At 44.2% G+C, this 17,836-nt stretch overlaps 1 protein-coding gene across 1 annotated transcript in view; it reads left to right on the top strand.

Annotated features, from left to right (window-relative positions):
• Nucleotides 1–770: 770 nt before the first annotated feature.
• Nucleotides 771–17,836, top strand: part of LOC129861390 (potassium voltage-gated channel subfamily A member 10-like) — a 34,506-nt gene continuing 17,440 nt past the window's right edge. Inside the window, exon 1 of the mRNA XM_055932788.1 lies at nt 771–1,154. The gene's annotated coding sequence lies outside the window, so the exon portion shown is untranslated. The remainder of the gene's footprint in view (nt 1,155–17,836) is intronic.

The following is a 17,836-nucleotide window of genomic DNA, read 5'->3' as shown; positions in this document are numbered from 1 at the left end:
TCTCTCTCTCTCTCCCTCTCTCTCTCTCCATCTCTCTCCCTCTCCCTCTCTCTCTCTCCCCATCTCTCTCTCTCCATCGCTCTCCCTCTCCCTCTCCCTCTCCTTCTGTCACGCCCTGACCTTAGAGAGCTTTTTATGTCTCTATTTTGATGTGGTCAGGGTGTAATTTGGGTGGGCATTCCATGTAAATTTTTCTACGTTTTGTATTTCTTTGTTTTGGCCGGGTGTGGTTCTTAATCAGGGACAGCTGTCTATCGTTGTCTCTGATTGGGAACCATACTTAGGTAGCCTTTTCCCACCTGTTTTTTGAGAATAAATCATGAACTGCGCTTTGGTTCGATCCTTCTTCATCCGACGACCGTTACACCCTCTCCCCCTCTCTCTCTCTCTCTCTCTCTCTCTCTCTCTCTCTCTCTCTCTCTCTCTCTCTCTCTCTCTCTCTCTCTCTCTCTCCCTCTCTCTCTCTCTCTCTCTCTCTCTTTCTCCATCTCTCTCTCTCCATCTCTAACTCTCTCTCAGCATCTCTCTCCATCTCTCCCTCTCACCTTCTCTCTCCATCTCTCTCTCATCTATCTCTCTCTCCCCCCTCTCTCCATCTCTAACTCTCTCTCTCCCTCTCTCTCTCTCCCTCTCTCCATCGCTAACTCTCTCTCTCCCTCTCTCCATCGCTAACTCCCTCTCACTATCTCTCTCCCTCTCTCCATCTCTAACTCCCTCTCTCTCCCTCTCTCCCTCTCTCCATCTCTAACTCCCTCTCTCTCCCTCTCTCCATCTCTAACTCCCTCTCTCTCCCTCTCTCTCTCTCTCCATCTCTCCATCTCTCTCCAGAGGGATGGCCGGATGGTGAGAGGATTTGTATCTTCCTCCAACCAGGGAATTGGCCAAATTAATTGTAATCATGTTGTTGTGGTTATGTCACCCTCACATCTGTCTCGCGGGTGATTGCCCGGGCCGCTTCCGCCGAGCCTTCTGTCCGCACGCTAAGCCCGGGGGTGATACCTGCCGCTAGCCAGCCATCAACACAGACAGAACGGAACACACTCTCTCAACAGTGGACATGCCTCTCCAGGTGCAGAGGACAACAGGACCGGGAACGTTTTCAGGACCCCGGAAACAAAGTTTGGGAAGACACGCCATTCTTGGTCCATCAATAGGTAGGTTGTCTTTAAGAGTGTGTGTTGTGTTTTGTGTGTGTGTACAATTTATTGAAAATGAAAAGAGAATCAAAATTACATTTAAAAACTCCTTCATACATTTTTTTAAATCCACAGAATCGCTGGGGCTCATTTTCATAGGAGGGCAAAAAGGGCAGGTGCTCAGGCATTGGTTGAACACTCTCTGCGCACGTTCCTGTGTGTGTGTGTTTGTGTTTGTGTGTCAGACAACAAGTAGAGCTGGCTGTGTGTTTGGTACTGTGTTTGTTGATACTGTGTGTGTTCGATACTTCGTTTTGAGCTCTTCTCTCCTCTTTGTGTCTTTTCTCAACCAGCTGTTGTTGCACGAGGGAGATCAGAGAGCCTGTTCTCCGCTGAGATTATATGGTTTAACGACTGCTATATTTTGGGTTTTTTAAACGAGGACAAAAGTACAAAAGGTTAGTGGAGTAGCTTGTCTCTGTTAAAACAGAGATGATATGTGGTCAGTCAGAAAAGCTGATGGATTTGCTCATGGACCAAGTCAGTTACAGTAGGAACTACATAGGCAGGTCATAGTCTGTTACCTTTATAATTGTCTTTAATCAACTGGCCATCTTTAGTTTTGTTAATGTATAGGTATCAATCCGCATTTGCTCTGTAGGAATCTATCAATGTTCCATCCATCTCTGCATCAAAATCAAATCAAATAGTTTTTGTCACATGCGCCGAATACAACGGGTGTAGTGAAATGGTTAATTAGAAGCCCATAACCAACAAAGCAGTTTTAAGAAAAAATAAAATAAATAAGAGTTAAAAATAACAAATAATTTAAGAGCAGCAGTAAAATAACAACAACGAGGCTATATGCAGGGGGTACCGGTACAGAGTCAAGGTGCGAGGGCACCGGTTAGTTGAGGTAATTGGGTTAATATGTACATGTAGGTGGAGATATTTAAAGTGACTATGACTGGATAATAACAGAGAGTAGCAGCCTCTGTATCTGTGTACTTAATGGTGATGGCGTGATAGTGTCCTTCAGTTTATTTACATCGGGATGTATTCAGAGCCCTTTACTTTTTCCAAATGTTGTTATTTTAAAGCCTTATTCTAAAAGTAATGTTTTTCCTCATCAATCAACATACAATACCCCATAATGACATCACAATACCCCATAATGACATCACAATACCCCATAATGACATCACAATACCCCATAATGAAAAAAGGTTAAAAAAAAAATTATTTTATTTTTTTGCAAATGTGATAGGATAGCTGATATGGCTGACTTGCTTAAGTAAATTTGGTTTCTACTGACAATTGAGATATACAAGGTATGGCAAATTTTATTATCAAAATGTTTCATCAAAGTCAGGCATTCTCTGGATTTCCTTCATTGATGAATTTGTGATTTCCAACTTGTTGTGTAATGCTTATGTCGAATGGCCGATGAGCACCGATACGTTTTATCTATAATTTCTCTTCGTTGTTTCTCTTCATATGACAAGGATTAAAAAGAATTTGTCAGTAGATTGTCTGCTTGATTCATGATGATGACTGCTAGCTTGCTAGCTAAGATTTTGAAAGTAAGATCAGTCCAATCAAAGCTACTGTAAATATAACGTGATTTGATGTAATTTTATCTGTGGCCAATGACCTTGAACCTTCTTGGATGGGCACTTCTGATGTAACTCAATGGCAGAACCCAAGGGGCTTGAATTTTCTAGCTCTACCCTCAGATTTTGCAGTGACCTAGTGTCCCCATGAGTGACAGAACACTGAGCCAATCACGGAGCAACTAGAGAACATTACCAACCCCTTACGCTCTGTAATTTGGAGCTGCCTTCCCCACCACCACAGAAAGCACTGAGCCAGGCTGTAACACCTGCATGTTGGAGCTGCCTCCCCCACCACCACAGAAAGCACTGAGCCAGACTGTAACACCTGCATTTTGGAGCTGCCTCCCCCACCACCACAGAAAGCACTGAGCCAGGCTGTAACACCTGCATTTTGGAGCTGCCTCCCCACCACCACAGAAAGCACTGAGCCAGGCTGTAACACCTGCATTTTGGAGCTGCCTCCCCCACCACCACAGAAAGCACTGAGCCAGACTGTAACACCTGCATTTTGGAGCTGCCTCACCACCACCACAGAAAGCACTGAGCCAGGCTGTAACACCTGCATGTTGGAGCTGCCCCCCCACCACAGAAAGCACTGAGCCAGGCTGTAACACCTGCATGTTGGAGCTGCCTCCCCCACCACCACAGAAAGCACTGAGCCAGACTGTAACACCTGCATTTTGGAGCTGCCCCACCACCACAGAAAGCACTGAGCCAGGCTGTAACACCTGCATGTTGGAGCTGCCCCACCACCACAGAAAGCACTGAGCCAGACTGTAACACCTGCATTTTGGAGCTGCCTCCCCCACCACCACAGAAAGCACTGAGCCAGGCTGTAACACCTGCATTTTGGAGCTGCCTCCCCCACCACCACAGAAAGCACTGAGCCAGGCTGTAACACCTGCATGTTGGAGCTGCCCCCCCACCACCACAGAAAGCACTGAGCCAGGCTGTAACACCTGCATGTTGGAGCTGCCCCCCCACCACCACAGAAAGCACTGAGCCAGGCTGTAACACCTGCATGTTGGAGCTGCCTCCCCACCACCACAGAAAGCACTGAGCCAGGCTGTAACACCTGCATTTTGGAGCTGCCTCCCCCACCACAGAAAGCACTGAGCCAGGCTGTAACACCTGCATGTTGGAGCTGCCTCCCCCACCACCACAGAAAGCACTGAGCCAGACTGTAACACCTGCATTTTGGAGCTGCCTCCCCCACCACCACAGAAAGCACTGAGCCAGACTGTAACACCTGCATTTTGGAGCTGCCTCCCCCACCACCACAGAAAGCACTGAGCCAGACTGTAACACCTGCATTTTGGAGCTGCCTCCCCCACCACAGAAAGCACTGAGCCAGGCTGTAACACCTGCATTTTGGAGCTGCCTCCCCCACCACCACAGAAAGCACTGAGCCAGGCTGTAACACCTGCATTTTGGAGCTGCCCCACCACCACAGAAAGCACTGAGCCAGACTGTAACACCTGCATTTTGGAGCTGCCCCACCACCACCACAGAAAGCACTGAGCCAGGCTGTAACACCTGCATGTTGGAGCTGCCCCCCCACCACAGAAAGCACTGAGCCAGGCTGTAACACCTGCATTTTGGAGCTGCCCCACCACCACAGAAAGCACTGAGCCAGGCTGTAACACCTGCATTTTGGAGCTGCCTCCCCCACCACCACAGAAAGCACTGAGCCAGGCTGTAACACCTGCATTTTGGAGCTGCCTCCCCACCACCACAGAAAGCACTGAGCCAGGCTGTAACACCTGCATGTTGGAGCTGCCCCCCCACCACAGAAAGCACTGAGCCAGACTGTAACACCTGCATTTTGGAGCTGCCTCCCCCACCACCACAGAAAGCACTGAGCCAGGCTGTAACACCTGCATGTTGGAGCTGCCCCCCCACCACAGAAAGCACTGAGCCAGGCTGTAACACCTGCATTTTGGAGCTGCCCCACCACCACAGAAAGCACTGAGCCAGACTGTAACACCTGCATGTTGGAGCTGCCCCCCCACCACAGAAAGCACTGAGCCAGGCTGTAACACCTGCATTTTGGAGCTGCCCCACCACCACAGAAAGCACTGAGCCAGGCTGTAACACCTGCATGTTGGAGCTGCCTCCACCACCACCACAGAAAGCACTGAGCCAGGCTGTAACACCTGCATTTTGGAGCTGCCCCACCACCACAGAAAGCACTGAGCCAGGCTGTAACACCTGCATGTTGGAGCTGCCCCCCCACCACAGAAAGCACTGAGCCAGGCTGTAACACCTGCATTTTGGAGCTGCCCCACCACCACAGAAAGCACTGAGCCAGACTGTAACACCTGCATGTTGGAGCTGCCCCCCCACCACAGAAAGCACTGAGCCAGGCTGTAACACCTGCATTTTGGAGCTGCCCCCCCACCACAGAAAGCACTGAGCCAGGCTGTAACACCTGCATTTTGGAGCTGCCCCACCACCACAGAAAGCACTGAGCCAGGCTGTAACACCTGCATGTTGGAGCTGCCTCCACCACCACCACAGAAAGCACTGAGCCAGGCTGTAACACCTGCATTTTGGAGCTGCCCCCCCACCACCACAGAAAGCACTGAGCCAGACTGTAACACCTGCATGTTGGAGCTGCCCCACCACCACAGAAAGCACTGAGCCAGGCTGTAACACCTGCATTTTGGAGCTGCCTCCCCCACCACCACAGAAAGCACTGAGCCAGGCTGTAACACCTGCATTTTGGAACTGCCTTCCTCAAGAAAAGCAAAAAAACAAACAAAAAAAAATAGACCATGTTTGTACACGGCTTTGTTAACTCAAGTGATTATTTATTTTTTACATTCTTTGTAAACTGATATGTAACACGTATTAACGCCAAAATAACATTCAAAACAGGCTCTGCCCTGAATGATGGGTCGCCTTTCTCCTAAAATAGTTCTACATTTCTGAGGTGTTGTCACTTCTGAGGATACGAGCTCCAGCACATATTATCATATACGATGTTATTCCTATTCAACAATGGAGGGGTTCGGGAGACAGGCACAGGACTGCGTAATAGGGTGTTTTTATTTACCGACATTACAGGCACGGGGACGAAGACCAAAACACAGGGTTGAGACCCAAACAAACCAGGTGTAATGACACAGTTCCGGAGGGATCCGTGAGAAAATTACTGAAAATGCTTTCTAAATATAGAAACAATCCCATTAACCTCTTGGAACTATAGGGGGTGCTGTTCCGCATTAGCATATTTGTGTCTCCAAATTAAACTGCCTCGTGCTAAATTCTTGATCGTACAATATGCATATTATTGTTATTATTGGATAGAAAACACCTTCTAGTTTCTATAGAAGTTGAAATTTTGTCTCTGAGTTGTACAGAACAATTTCTACAGCACTTTTCATGACAGGGTTCAGATTTCAATTTTTTTTACCTCTGATCTGGGGTCTGTTTTTAAGGCGACAGTGAATGCTATGAAGAAACCGACACTGCCTACGTCTTCCTCTGGGTGTCTGTACGTCATCACGCTTTCAATGGAATCGATGGGATATTCACAGCCAGTATAAAAGACCAAAATGTATAGAGACCGCCCTTTCTCGTCGTGCGCCTGAAGCGTGAAGGGCATCGGACCTGCCTCGTTCCAAATCGTTTTCTAACCAGCAATATTTCTCCGGTCATGTTTTTACTCGTTTTAGGTGTTAAAAACATCATAATGTAGTTAATTTGAACCGTTTTATAGCAATTTATATCCGTTTAGTGCGATTTTAGAGGAATTTATTTGTTGTGCACTCTGAAACTTTGGACACGTTTTGGGGTGTCGGTCGTTGGTGGTGGACATTTCGAAGGACAGAGGACATCTATCGACCAAAAGACGTTTATAACATAGAAAGGATACATTGCCCAAGAATCTGATGGAAGAACACCTCAAAGTAAGCAATATTTAATATGATAAATCGTGTTTCTGTCGAAATATTTTAAACGCATATTTCGCCATTTTGTTTGGTATAGCTTCACTTGGCGAACCCTGTATTGAAAAGTAAGGATAATTTTAAAAATGTAAATCAGCGGTTGCATTAAGAACTAATTTGTCTTTCGATTCCTGTAAACCCTGTATTTTTTAGTCAAGTATATGATTAGCTATTAATTAAACTAGATCACTCTGAAAGATGGCGACCGACATTTTCAGGCTTGTTTTGCTACTATTTTCATTGTGTAACCACGGTTTTGTATGGCTAAATATGCACCTTTTCGAACAAACTGTATATGTATATTGTAAAATGATGTTACAGGAGTGTCATCGGAAGAATTCTGAGAAGGTTAGTGAAAAAATTAATATCTTTTGGCGATGTTGACTTTTATCGCTCACTTTGGCTAGAATCAATGCTGGGCTGCTATGTGCTATGTGCTATGCTAATATAACGATTTATTGTGTTTTCGCTGTAAGACACTTAGAAAATCTGAAATATTGTCTGTATTCACAGGATCTGTGTCTTTCGATTAGTGTATGCTGTGTATTTTTACGAAATGTTTGATGATTAGTAGTTAGGTAAACACGTTGCTCATTGTAATTATTCTAGTCCATTTGTGACGGTGGGTGCAATTGTAACCTATGGCAGCTACCTGAAATATGCACATTTTTCTAACAAAACCTATCCCATACCATAAATATGTTATCAGACTGTCATCTAATGAGTTTTTTTGTTGGTTAGGGGCTATAAATATCTTAGTTTAGCCGAATTGGTGATGGCTACTGGTGTTGGTGGACAAATAAAAGATGGTGGATTATGCTAATGTGTTTTTAGGTAATAGATGTACATCTTTACATATTGTGTCTTCCCTGTAAAACATTTTAAAAATCGGAAATGGTGGCTTTATTCACAAGATCTGTATCTTTCATCTGGTGTCTTGGACTTGTGATTTAATGATATTTAGATGCTACTATCTACTTGTGAAGCTATGCTAGCTATGCTAAACAGTGTGTGGGGGGTGGGGGGTGCTCCCGGATCCGGGTTTCTGAGGCAGTAGAAGTTAATAAACATCATACAATAAGATTTCACATTTCTTATAACAGTAAAATAAATATGATCGTACTTTAGTGACAATATTATCACTATTCCATCTAACTGATGATAGAGACTTTTCTACCAAACGTCCGTTGAGCGGCGCAGAGACATTTACATTACATTTAAGTCATTCAGCAGACGCTCTTATCCAGAGCGACTTACAAATTGGAACTAGGCAAGTCAGTTAAGAACAAATTCTTATTTTCAATGACGGCCTAGGAACAGTGGGTTAACTGCCTTGTTCAGGAGCAGAACGACAGGTTTTTACCTTGTCAGCTTGGGGATTCGATCTTGCAACCTTTCGGTTACAAGTCCAACGCTCTAACCACTAGGCTACCTGCCGCCCCAGCCTAGAGACACCATACAAACTCCTTACAACTTCATTACAACTTCTGCTTTGAAACTAAGAGCGTTGTATTTGGGACAAATCATTCACTAAACCCTAAATCTCAACTGAATCTTGTAATAAATCATGTGGAATTGAGGATGGTGACGGTGACTGCTTGGAGTAACCCTGTATTGTAAAGATTGAAAAAAAAAGTAAGGGGCCTAGACAGCTGTCCTGGGGAATACCTGATTCTACCTGGATTATATTGGAGAGGCTTCCATTAAAGAACACCCTCAGTGTTCTGTCAGACGGGTAACTCGTTATTCACAATATAGCCGGGGGTGAAAAGCCATAACACATAACCATCAGCAGACTATGATCGATAACGTCTCTGAGCGGCGCAGAGCCACCATTCATGTGTGACTCCTTCACAACTTTGTTACAACTTCCGCTTTAAGGACAAAAAAAGAGAAAGTGATCTTGTTTAAATTCTACTAAATTATTTATGTATTTTTTCCTGCTATAAATCCATCAGAGATGAAACTGCTATCGACTCATCCGCTCGACTCCCGTTCACTAAAATAACAACTCTCCCGTTTCATATGCACTATTGCGGCGCAAATGCGAGGTTCACACGCACAGGAAAATTGTCCCTTTTGTATGGATAAGCCAGAAAATGTGACGTGACGCAACCTATCCAAATAGACGATGTCCTTTGTCTGTGAACATGACAGCTGCGCTCGCAACAACACATATGAATCTCGACCACCAGTGCTTTTAGGGAGTGTACAGTTATTGATGTTGCTCTGTTCACAGAAATATGGTTGAAACCGGTCCAGAACCTCAAAGTCCAATATATAGGGGATTATATAGTACAATGTGATTGCACTCATTTTCACTGAAATATGTCAGGGTATTGTTGATGTATATTGGCTGGAAAATGTTGGCCAGGTCACTTTTACTCATGCCTAGCCACCATTTCTACCTACGCCGCTGTGGTATTTAATGGAGAGGTCCAGTGACAGCAGATGGTGGTGTTTTACCCTGCTGGATCTGGCTTCCAAAATCTAATGGCATCTTTCTGTAAATGAGACCACATTAATCCTCACTGAGGGGGGAGGAGGAGAGAGTGAGGGATAGTGGGAGGAGAATAAAGCAGGGGTGAGGGGGAACTGGGAGAGAAAGAGAGGAGGGTGTGTTTGAGAGAGAGAAAGAGAGTAGGGTGAGGGGGAAATGGGGGAGAGAGAGAGAAATAGAGAGAGGGGGAGAGGAATATAGAGAGGGGGATACAGCGAGAGAGGAGAGAAAGAGGGAATCATCGGTAGTAGAGTGATCTAGAGTAGGACATAATATAAGATATAGTAACCACAGTTACTGAGCTCTGTCAGTCACAGCCGTCTACAGTGAGCTCTGTCAGTCACAGCCGTCTACAGTGAGCTCTGTCAGTCACAGCCGTATACAGTGAGCTCTGTCAGTCACAGCCGTCTACAGTGAGCTCTGTCAGTCACAGCCGTATACAGTGAGCTCTGTCAGTCACAGCCGTATACAGTGAGCTCTGTCAGTCACAGCCGTATACAGTGAGCTCTGTCAGTCACAGCCGTCTACAGTGAGCTCTGGCAGTCACAGCCGTCTACAGTGAGCTCTGTCAGTCACAGCCGTCTACAGTGAGCTCTGTCAGTCACAGCCGTATACAGTGAGCTCTGTCAGTCACAGCCGTCTACAGAGAGCTCTGTCAGTCACAGCCGTCTACAGTGAGCTCTGTCAGCCACAGCTGTATACAGTGAGCTCTGTCAGTCACAGCCGTATACAGTGAGCTCTGTCAGTCACAGCCGTATACAGTGAGCTCTGTCAGTCACAGCCGTCTACAGTGAGCTCTGTCAGTCACAGCCGTCTACAGTGAGCTCTGTCAGTCACAGCCATATACAGTGAGCTCTGTCAGTCACAGCCGTCTACAGTGAGCTCTGTCAGTCACAGCCGTCTACAGTGAGTTCTGTCAGTCACAGCCGTATACAGTGAGCTCTGTCAGTCACAGCCGTATACAGTGAGCTCTGTCAGTCACAGCCGTCTACAGTGAGCTCTGTCAGTCACAGCCGTATACAGTGAGCTCTGTCATTCACAGCCGTATACAGTGAGCTCTGGCAGTCACAGCCGTCTACAGTGAGCTCTGGCAGTCACAGCCGTCTACAGTGAGCTCTGTCAGTCACAGCCGTATACAGTGAGCTCTGTCAGTCACAGCCGTCTACAGTGAGCTCTGGCAGTCACAGCCGTCTACAGTGAGCTCTGTCAGTCACAGCCGTCTACAGTGAGCTCTGTCAGTCACAGCCGTATACAGTGAGCTCTGTCATTCACAGCCGTATACAGTGAGCTCTGGCAGTCACAGCCGTCTAAAGTGAGCTCTGGCAGTCACAGCCGTCTACAGTGAGCTCTGTCAGTCACAGCCGTATACAGTGAGCTCTGGCAGTCACAGCTGTCTACAGTGAGCTCTGGCAGTCACAGCCGTATACAGTGAACTCTGTCAGTCACAGCCGTATACAGTGAGCTCTGTCAGTCACAGCCGTATACAGTGAGCTCTGTCAGTCACAGCCGTCTACAGTGAGCTGTTCAACAGTCTGATGGTGATAGAAGCTGTTCAACAGTCTGATGGTAATAGAAGCTGTTCAACAGTCTGGTGGTGATAGAAGCTGTTCAACAGTCTGATGGTGATAGAAGCTGTTCAACAGTCTGATGGTGATAGAAGCTGTTCAACAGTCTGATGGTAATAGAAGCTGTTCAACAGTCTGATGGTGATAGAAGCTGTTCAACAGTCTGATGGTGATAGAAGCTGTTCAACAGTCTGATGGTGATAGAAGCTGTTCAACAGTCTGATGGTAATGGAAGCTGTTCAACAGTCTGATGGTAATAGAAGCTGTTCAACAGTCTGATGGTGATAGAAGCTGTTCAACAGTCTGATGGTAATGGAAGCTGTTCAACAGTCTGATGGTAATGGAAGCTGTTCAACAGTCTGATGGTAATAGAAGCTGTTCAACAGTCTGATGGTGATAGAAGCTGTTCAACAGTCTGATGGTAATAGAAGCTGTTCAACAGTCTGATGGTAATAGAAGCTGTTCAACAGTCTGATGGTAATAGAAGCTGTTCAACAGTCTGATGGTAATAGAAGCTGTTCAACAGTCTGATGGTGATAGAAGCTGTTCAACAGTCTGATGGTAATAGAAGCTGTTCAACAGTCTGATGGTAATAGAAGCTGTTCATCAGTCTGATGGTAATAGAAGCTGTTTAACAGTCTGATGGTGATAGAAGCTGTTCAACAGTCTGATGGTAATAGAAGCTGTTCAACAGTCTGATGGTGATAGAAGCTGTTCAACAGTCTGATGGTGATAGAAGCTGTTCAACAGTCTGATGGTCTGGTAATATAAGCTGTTCAACAGTCTGATGGTAATAGAAGCTGTTCAACAGTCTGATGGTAATAGAAGCTGTTCAACAGTCTGATGGTGATAGAAGCTGTTCAACAGTCTGATGGTGATAGAAGCTGTTCAACAGTCTGATGGTAATAGAAGCTGTTCAACAGTCTGATGGTGATAGAAGCTGTTCAACAGTCTGATGGTAATAGAAGCTGTTCAACAGTCTGATGTTAATAGAAGCAGTTCAACAGTCTGATGGTAATAGAAGCTGTTCAACAGTCTGATGGTGATAGAAGCTGTTCAACAGTCTGATGGTGATAGAAGCTGTTTAACAGTCTGATGGTAATAGAAGCTGTTCAACAGTCTGATGGTGATAGAAGCTGTTCGACAGTCTGATGGTAATAGAAGCTGTTCAACATTCTGATGGTAATAGAAGCTGTTCAACAGTCTGATGGTGATAGAAGCTGTTCAACAGTCTGATGGTGATAGAAGTTGTTCAACAGTCTGATGGTAATAGAAGCTGTTCAACAGTCTGATGGTAATGGAAGCTGTTCAACAGTCTGATGGTGATAGAAGCTGTTCAACAGTCTGATGGTAATAGAAGCTGTTCAACAGTCTGATGGTAATAGAAGCTGTTCAACAGTCTGATGGTGCTAGAAGCTGTTCAACAGTCTGATGGTAATAGAAGCTGTTCAACAGTCTGATGGTAATAGAAGCTGTTCAACAGTCTGATGGTGATAGAAGCTGTTCAACAGTCTGATGGTGATAGAAGCTGTTCAACAGTCTGATGGTAATAGAAGCTGTTCAACAGTCTGATGGTAATAGAAGATGTTCAACAGTCTGATGGTAATAGAAGCTGTTCAACAGTCTGATGGTAATAGAAGCTGTTTAACAGTCTGATGGTAATAGAAGCTGTTCAACAGTCTGATGGTGATAGAAGCTGTTCAACAGTCTGATGGTAATAGAAGCTGTTCAACAGTCTGATGGTGATAGAAGCTGTTCAACAGTCTGATGGTAATAGAAGCTGTTCAACAGTCTGATGGTAATAGAAGCTGTTTAACAGTCTGATGGTGATAGAAGCTGTTCAACAGTCTGATGGTAATAGAAGCTGTTCAACACTCTGATGGTAATAGAAGCTGTTCAACAGTCTGATGGTAATAGAAGCTGTTCAACAGTCTGATGGTGATAGAAGCTGTTCAACAGTCTGATGGTGATAGAAGCTGTTCAACAGTCTGATGGTGATAGAAGCTGTTCAACAGTCTGATGGTAATGGAAGCTGTTCAACAGTCTGATGGTGATAGAAGCTGTTCAACAGTCTGATGGTAATAGAAGCTGTTCAACAGTCTGATGGTGATAGAAGCTGTTCAACAGTCTGATGGTGATAGAAGCTGTTCAACAGTCTGATGGTAATAGAAGCTGTTCAACAGTCTGATGGTAATAGAAGCTGTTCAACAGTCTGATGGTAATAGAAGCTGTTCAACAGTCTGATGGTGATAGAAGCTGTTCGACAGTCTGATGGTAATAGAAGCTGTTCAACAGTCTGATGGTGATAGAAGCTGTTCACCAGTCTGATGGTAATAGAAGCAGTTCAACAGTCTGATGGTGATAGAAGCTGTTCAACAGTCTGATGGTGATAGAAGCTGTTCAACAGGCTGATGGTAATGGAAGCTGTTCAACAGTCTGATGGTGATAGAAGCTGTTCAACAGTCTGATGGTGATAGAAGCTGTTCAACAGTCTGATGGTGATAGAAGCTGTTCAACAGTCTGATGGTAATAGAAGCTGTTCAACAGTCTGATGGTGATAGAAGCTGTTCAACAGTCTGATGGTGATAGAAGCTGTTCAACAGTCTGATGGTGATAGAAGCTGTTCAACAGTCTGATGGTGATAGAAGCTGTTCAACAGTCTGATGGTGATAGAAGCTGTTCAACAGTCTGATGGTGATAGAAGCTGTTCAACAGTCTGATGGTGATAGAAGCTGTTCAACAGTCTGATGGTGATAGAAGCTGTTCAACAGGCTGATGATAATGGAAGCTGTTCAACAGTCTGATGGTGATAGAAGCTGTTCAACAGTCTGATGGTGATAGAAGCTGTTCAACAGTCTGATGGTGATAGAAGCTGTTCAACAGTCTGATGGTAATAGAAGCGGTTCAACAGTCTGATGGTGATAGAAGCTGTTCAACAGTCTGATGGTGATAGAAGCTGTTCAACAGTCTGATGGTGATAGAAGCTGTTCAACAGTCTGATGGTGATAGAAGCTGTTCAACAGTCTGATGGTGATAGAAGCTGTTCAACAGTCTGATGGTGATAGAAGCTGTTCAACAGTCTGATGGTGATAGAAGCTGTTCAACAGTCTGATGGTGATAGAAGCTGTTCAACAGTCTGATGGTGATAGAAGCTGTTCAACAGTCTGATGGTAATGGAAGCTGTTCAACAGTCTGATGGTGATAGAAGCTGTTCAACAGTCTGATGGTGATAGAAGCTGTTCAACAGTCTGATGGTAATAGAAGCTGTTCAACAGTCTGATGGTAATAGAAGCTGTTCAACAGTCTGATGGTGATAGAAGCTGTTCAACAGTCTGATGGTGATAGAAGCTGTTCAACAGTCTGATGGTGATAGAAGCCGTTCAACAGTCTGATGGTCTGATAATATAAGCTGTTCAACAGTCTGATGGTAATAGAAGCTGTTTAACAGTCTGATGGTAATAGAAGCTGTTCAACAGTCTGATGGTAAGAGAAGCTGTTCAACAGTCTGATGGTAATAGAAGCTGTTCTACAGTCTGATGGTAATAGAAGCTGTTCAACAGTCTGAGGGTAATAGAAGCTGTTCAACAGTCTGATGGTGATAGAAGCTGTTCAACAGTCTGATGGTAATAGAAGCTGTTCAACAGTCTGATGGTAATAGAAGCTGTTCAACAGTCTGATGGTAATAGAAGCTGTTCAACAGTCTGATGGTAATAGAAGCTGTTCAACAGTCTGATGGTGATAGAAGCTGTTCAACAGTCTGATGGTAATAGAAGCTGTTCAACAGTCTGATGGTAATAGAAGCTGTTCAACAGTCTGATGGTAATAGAAGCTGTTCAACAGTCTGACGGTAGTAGAAGCTGTTCAACAGTCTGATGGTAATAGAAGCTGTTCAACAGTCTGATGGTAATAGAAGCTGTTCAACAGTCTGATGGTAATGGAAGCTGTTCAACAGTCTGATGGTAATATAAGCTGTTCAACAGTCTGATGGTAATGGAAGCTGTTCAACAGTCTGATGGTAATAGAAGCTGTTCAACAGTCTGATGGTGATAGAAGCTGTTCAACAGTCTGATGGTGATAGAAGCTGTTCAACAGTCTGATGGTGATAGAAGCTGTTCAACAGTCTGATGGTAATAGAAGCTGTTCAACAGTCTGATGGTGATAGAAGCTGTTCAACAGTCTGATGGTAATAGAAGCTGTTTAACAGTCTGATGGTGATAGAAGCAGTTCAACAGTCTGATGGTGATAGAAGCTGTTCAACAGTCTGATGGTGATAGAAGCTGTTCAACAGTCTGATGGTAATATAAGCCGTTCAACAGTCTGATGGTCTGATAATATAAGCTGTTCAACAGTCTGATGGTAATAGAAGCTGTTCAACAGTCTGATGGTAATAGAAGCTGTTCAACAGTCTGATGGTAATAGAAGCTGTTCAACAGTCTGATGGTAATAGAAGCTGTTCAACAGTCTGATGGTAATAGAAGCTGTTCAACAGTCTGATGGTGATAGAAGCTGTTCAACAGTCTGATGGTAATAGAAGCTGTTCAACAGTCTGATGGTAATAGAAGCTGTTCAACAGTCTGATGGTAATAGAAGCTGTTCAACAGTCTGATGGTGATAGAAGCTGTTCAACAGTCTGATGGTGATAGAAGCTGTTCAACAGTCTGATGGTAATAGAAGCTGTTCAACAGTCTGATGGTAATAGAAGCTGTTCAACAGTCTGATGGTAATAGAAGCTGTTCAACAGTCTGATGGTAATAGAAGCTGTTCAACAGTCTGATGGTGATAGAAGCTGTTCAACAGTCTGATGGTAATAGAAGCTGTTCAACAGTCTGATGGTGATAGAAGCTGTTCAACAGTCTGATGGTAATAGAAGCTGTTCAACAGTCTGATGGTGATAGAAGCTGTTCAACAGTCTGATGGTAATAGAAGCTGTTCAACAGTCTGATGGTAATAGAAGCTGTTCAACAGTCTGATGGTAATAGAAGCTGTTCAACAGTCTGATGGTAATAGAAGCTGTTCAACAGTCTGATGGTGATAGAAGCTGTTCAACAGTCTGATGGTAATAGAAGCTGTTCAACAGTCTGATGGTGATAGAAGCTGTTCAACAGTCTGATGGTAATAGAAGCTGTTCAACAGTCTGATGGTGATAGAAGCTGTTCAACAGTCTGATGGTAATAGAAGCTGTTCAACAGTCTGATGGTGATAGAAGCTGTTCAACATTCTGATGGTAATAGAAGCTGTTCAACAGTCTGATGGTAAGAGAAGCTGTTCTACAGTCTGATGGTGATAGAAGCTGTTCAACAGTCTGATGGTAATAGAAGCTGTTCAACAGTCTGATGGTAATAGAAGCTGTTCAACAGTCTGATGGTAATAGAAGCTGTTCAACAGTCTGATGGTAATAGAAGCTGTTCAACAGTCTGATGGTGATAGAAGCTGTTCAACAGTCTGATGGTAATAATAGCTGTTCAACAGTCTGATGGTAATAGAAGCTGTTCAACAGTCTGATGGTGATAGAAGCTGTTCAACAGTCTGATGGTAATAGAAGCTGTTCAACAGTCTGATGGTAATAGAAGCTGTTCAACAGTCTGATGGTGATAGAAGCTGTTCAACAGTCTGATGGTAATAGAAGCTGTTCAACAGTCTGATGGTAATAGAAGCTGTTCAACAGTCTGATGGTGATAGAAGCTGTTCAACAGTCTGATGGTAATAGAAGCTGTTCAACAGTCTGATGGTAATAGAAGCTGTTCAACAGTCTGATGGTAATAGAAGCTGTTCAACAGTCTGATGGTAATAGAAGCTGTTCAACAGTCTGATTTTAATAGAAGCTGTTCAACAGTCTGATGGTAATGGAAGCTGTTCAACAGTCTGATGGTAATAGAAGCTGTTCAACAGTCTGATGGTAATAGAAGCTGTTCAACAGTCTGATGGTAATAGAAGCTGTTCAACAGTCTGATGGTAATGGAAGCTGTTCAACAGTCTGATGGTAATAGAAGCTGTTCAACAGTCTGATGGTAATAGAAGCTGTTCAACAGTCTGATGGTAATAGAAGCTGTTCAACAGTCTGATGGTGATAGAAGCTGTTCAACAGTCTGATGGTAATAGAAGCTGTTCAACAGTCTGATGGTGATAGAAGCTGTTCAACAGTCTGATGGTGATAGAAGCTGTTCAACAGTCTGATGGTAATAGAAGCTGTTCAACAGTCTGATGGTGATAGAAGCTGTTCAACAGTCTGATGGTAATAGAAGCTGTTCAACAGTCTGATGGTAATAGAAGCTGTTCAACAGTCTGATGGTAATAGAAGCTGTTCAACAGTCTGATGGTAATAGAAGCTGTTCAACAGTCTGATGGTCTGGTGATAGAAGCTGTTCAACAGTCTGATGGTAATAGAAGCTGTTCAACAGTCTGATGGTAATAGAAGCTGTTCAACAGTCTGATGGTGATAGAAGCTGCTCAACAGTCTGATGGTAATAGAAGCTGTTCAACAGTCTGATGGTAATAGAAGCTGTTCAACAGTCTGATGGTAATAGAAGCTGTTCAACAGGCTGATGGTAATAGAAGCTGTTCAACAGTCTGATGGTAATAGAAGCTGTTTAACAGTCTGATGGTGATAGAAGCTGTTCAACAGTCTGATGGTAATAGAAGCTGTTCAACACTCTGATGGTAATAGAAGCTGTTCAACAGTCTGATGGTAATAGAAGCTGTTCAACAGTCTGATGGTGATAGAAGCTGTTCAACAGTCTGATGGTGATAGAAGCTGTTCAACAGTCTGATGGTGATAGAAGCTGTTCAACAGTCTGATGGTAATGGAAGCTGTTCAACAGTCTGATGGTGATAGAAGCTGTTCAACAGTCTGATGGTAATAGAAGCTGTTCAACAGTCTGATGGTGATAGAAGCTGTTCAACAGTCTGATGGTGATAGAAGCTGTTCAACAGTCTGATGGTAATAGAAGCTGTTCAACAGTCTGATGGTAATAGAAGCTGTTCAACAGTCTGATGGTAATAGAAGCTGTTCAACAGTCTGATGGTGATAGAAGCTGTTCGACAGTCTGATGGTAATAGAAGCTGTTCA

This window comes from Salvelinus fontinalis, chromosome 8 (genome assembly GCF_029448725.1).
Source record: "Salvelinus fontinalis isolate EN_2023a chromosome 8, ASM2944872v1, whole genome shotgun sequence".
NCBI lineage: Eukaryota > Metazoa > Chordata > Actinopteri > Salmoniformes > Salmonidae > Salvelinus > Salvelinus fontinalis.
The sequence above is the reverse complement of the archived record's forward strand: the minus strand, read 5'-3'. Positions and strand labels throughout refer to the sequence as shown.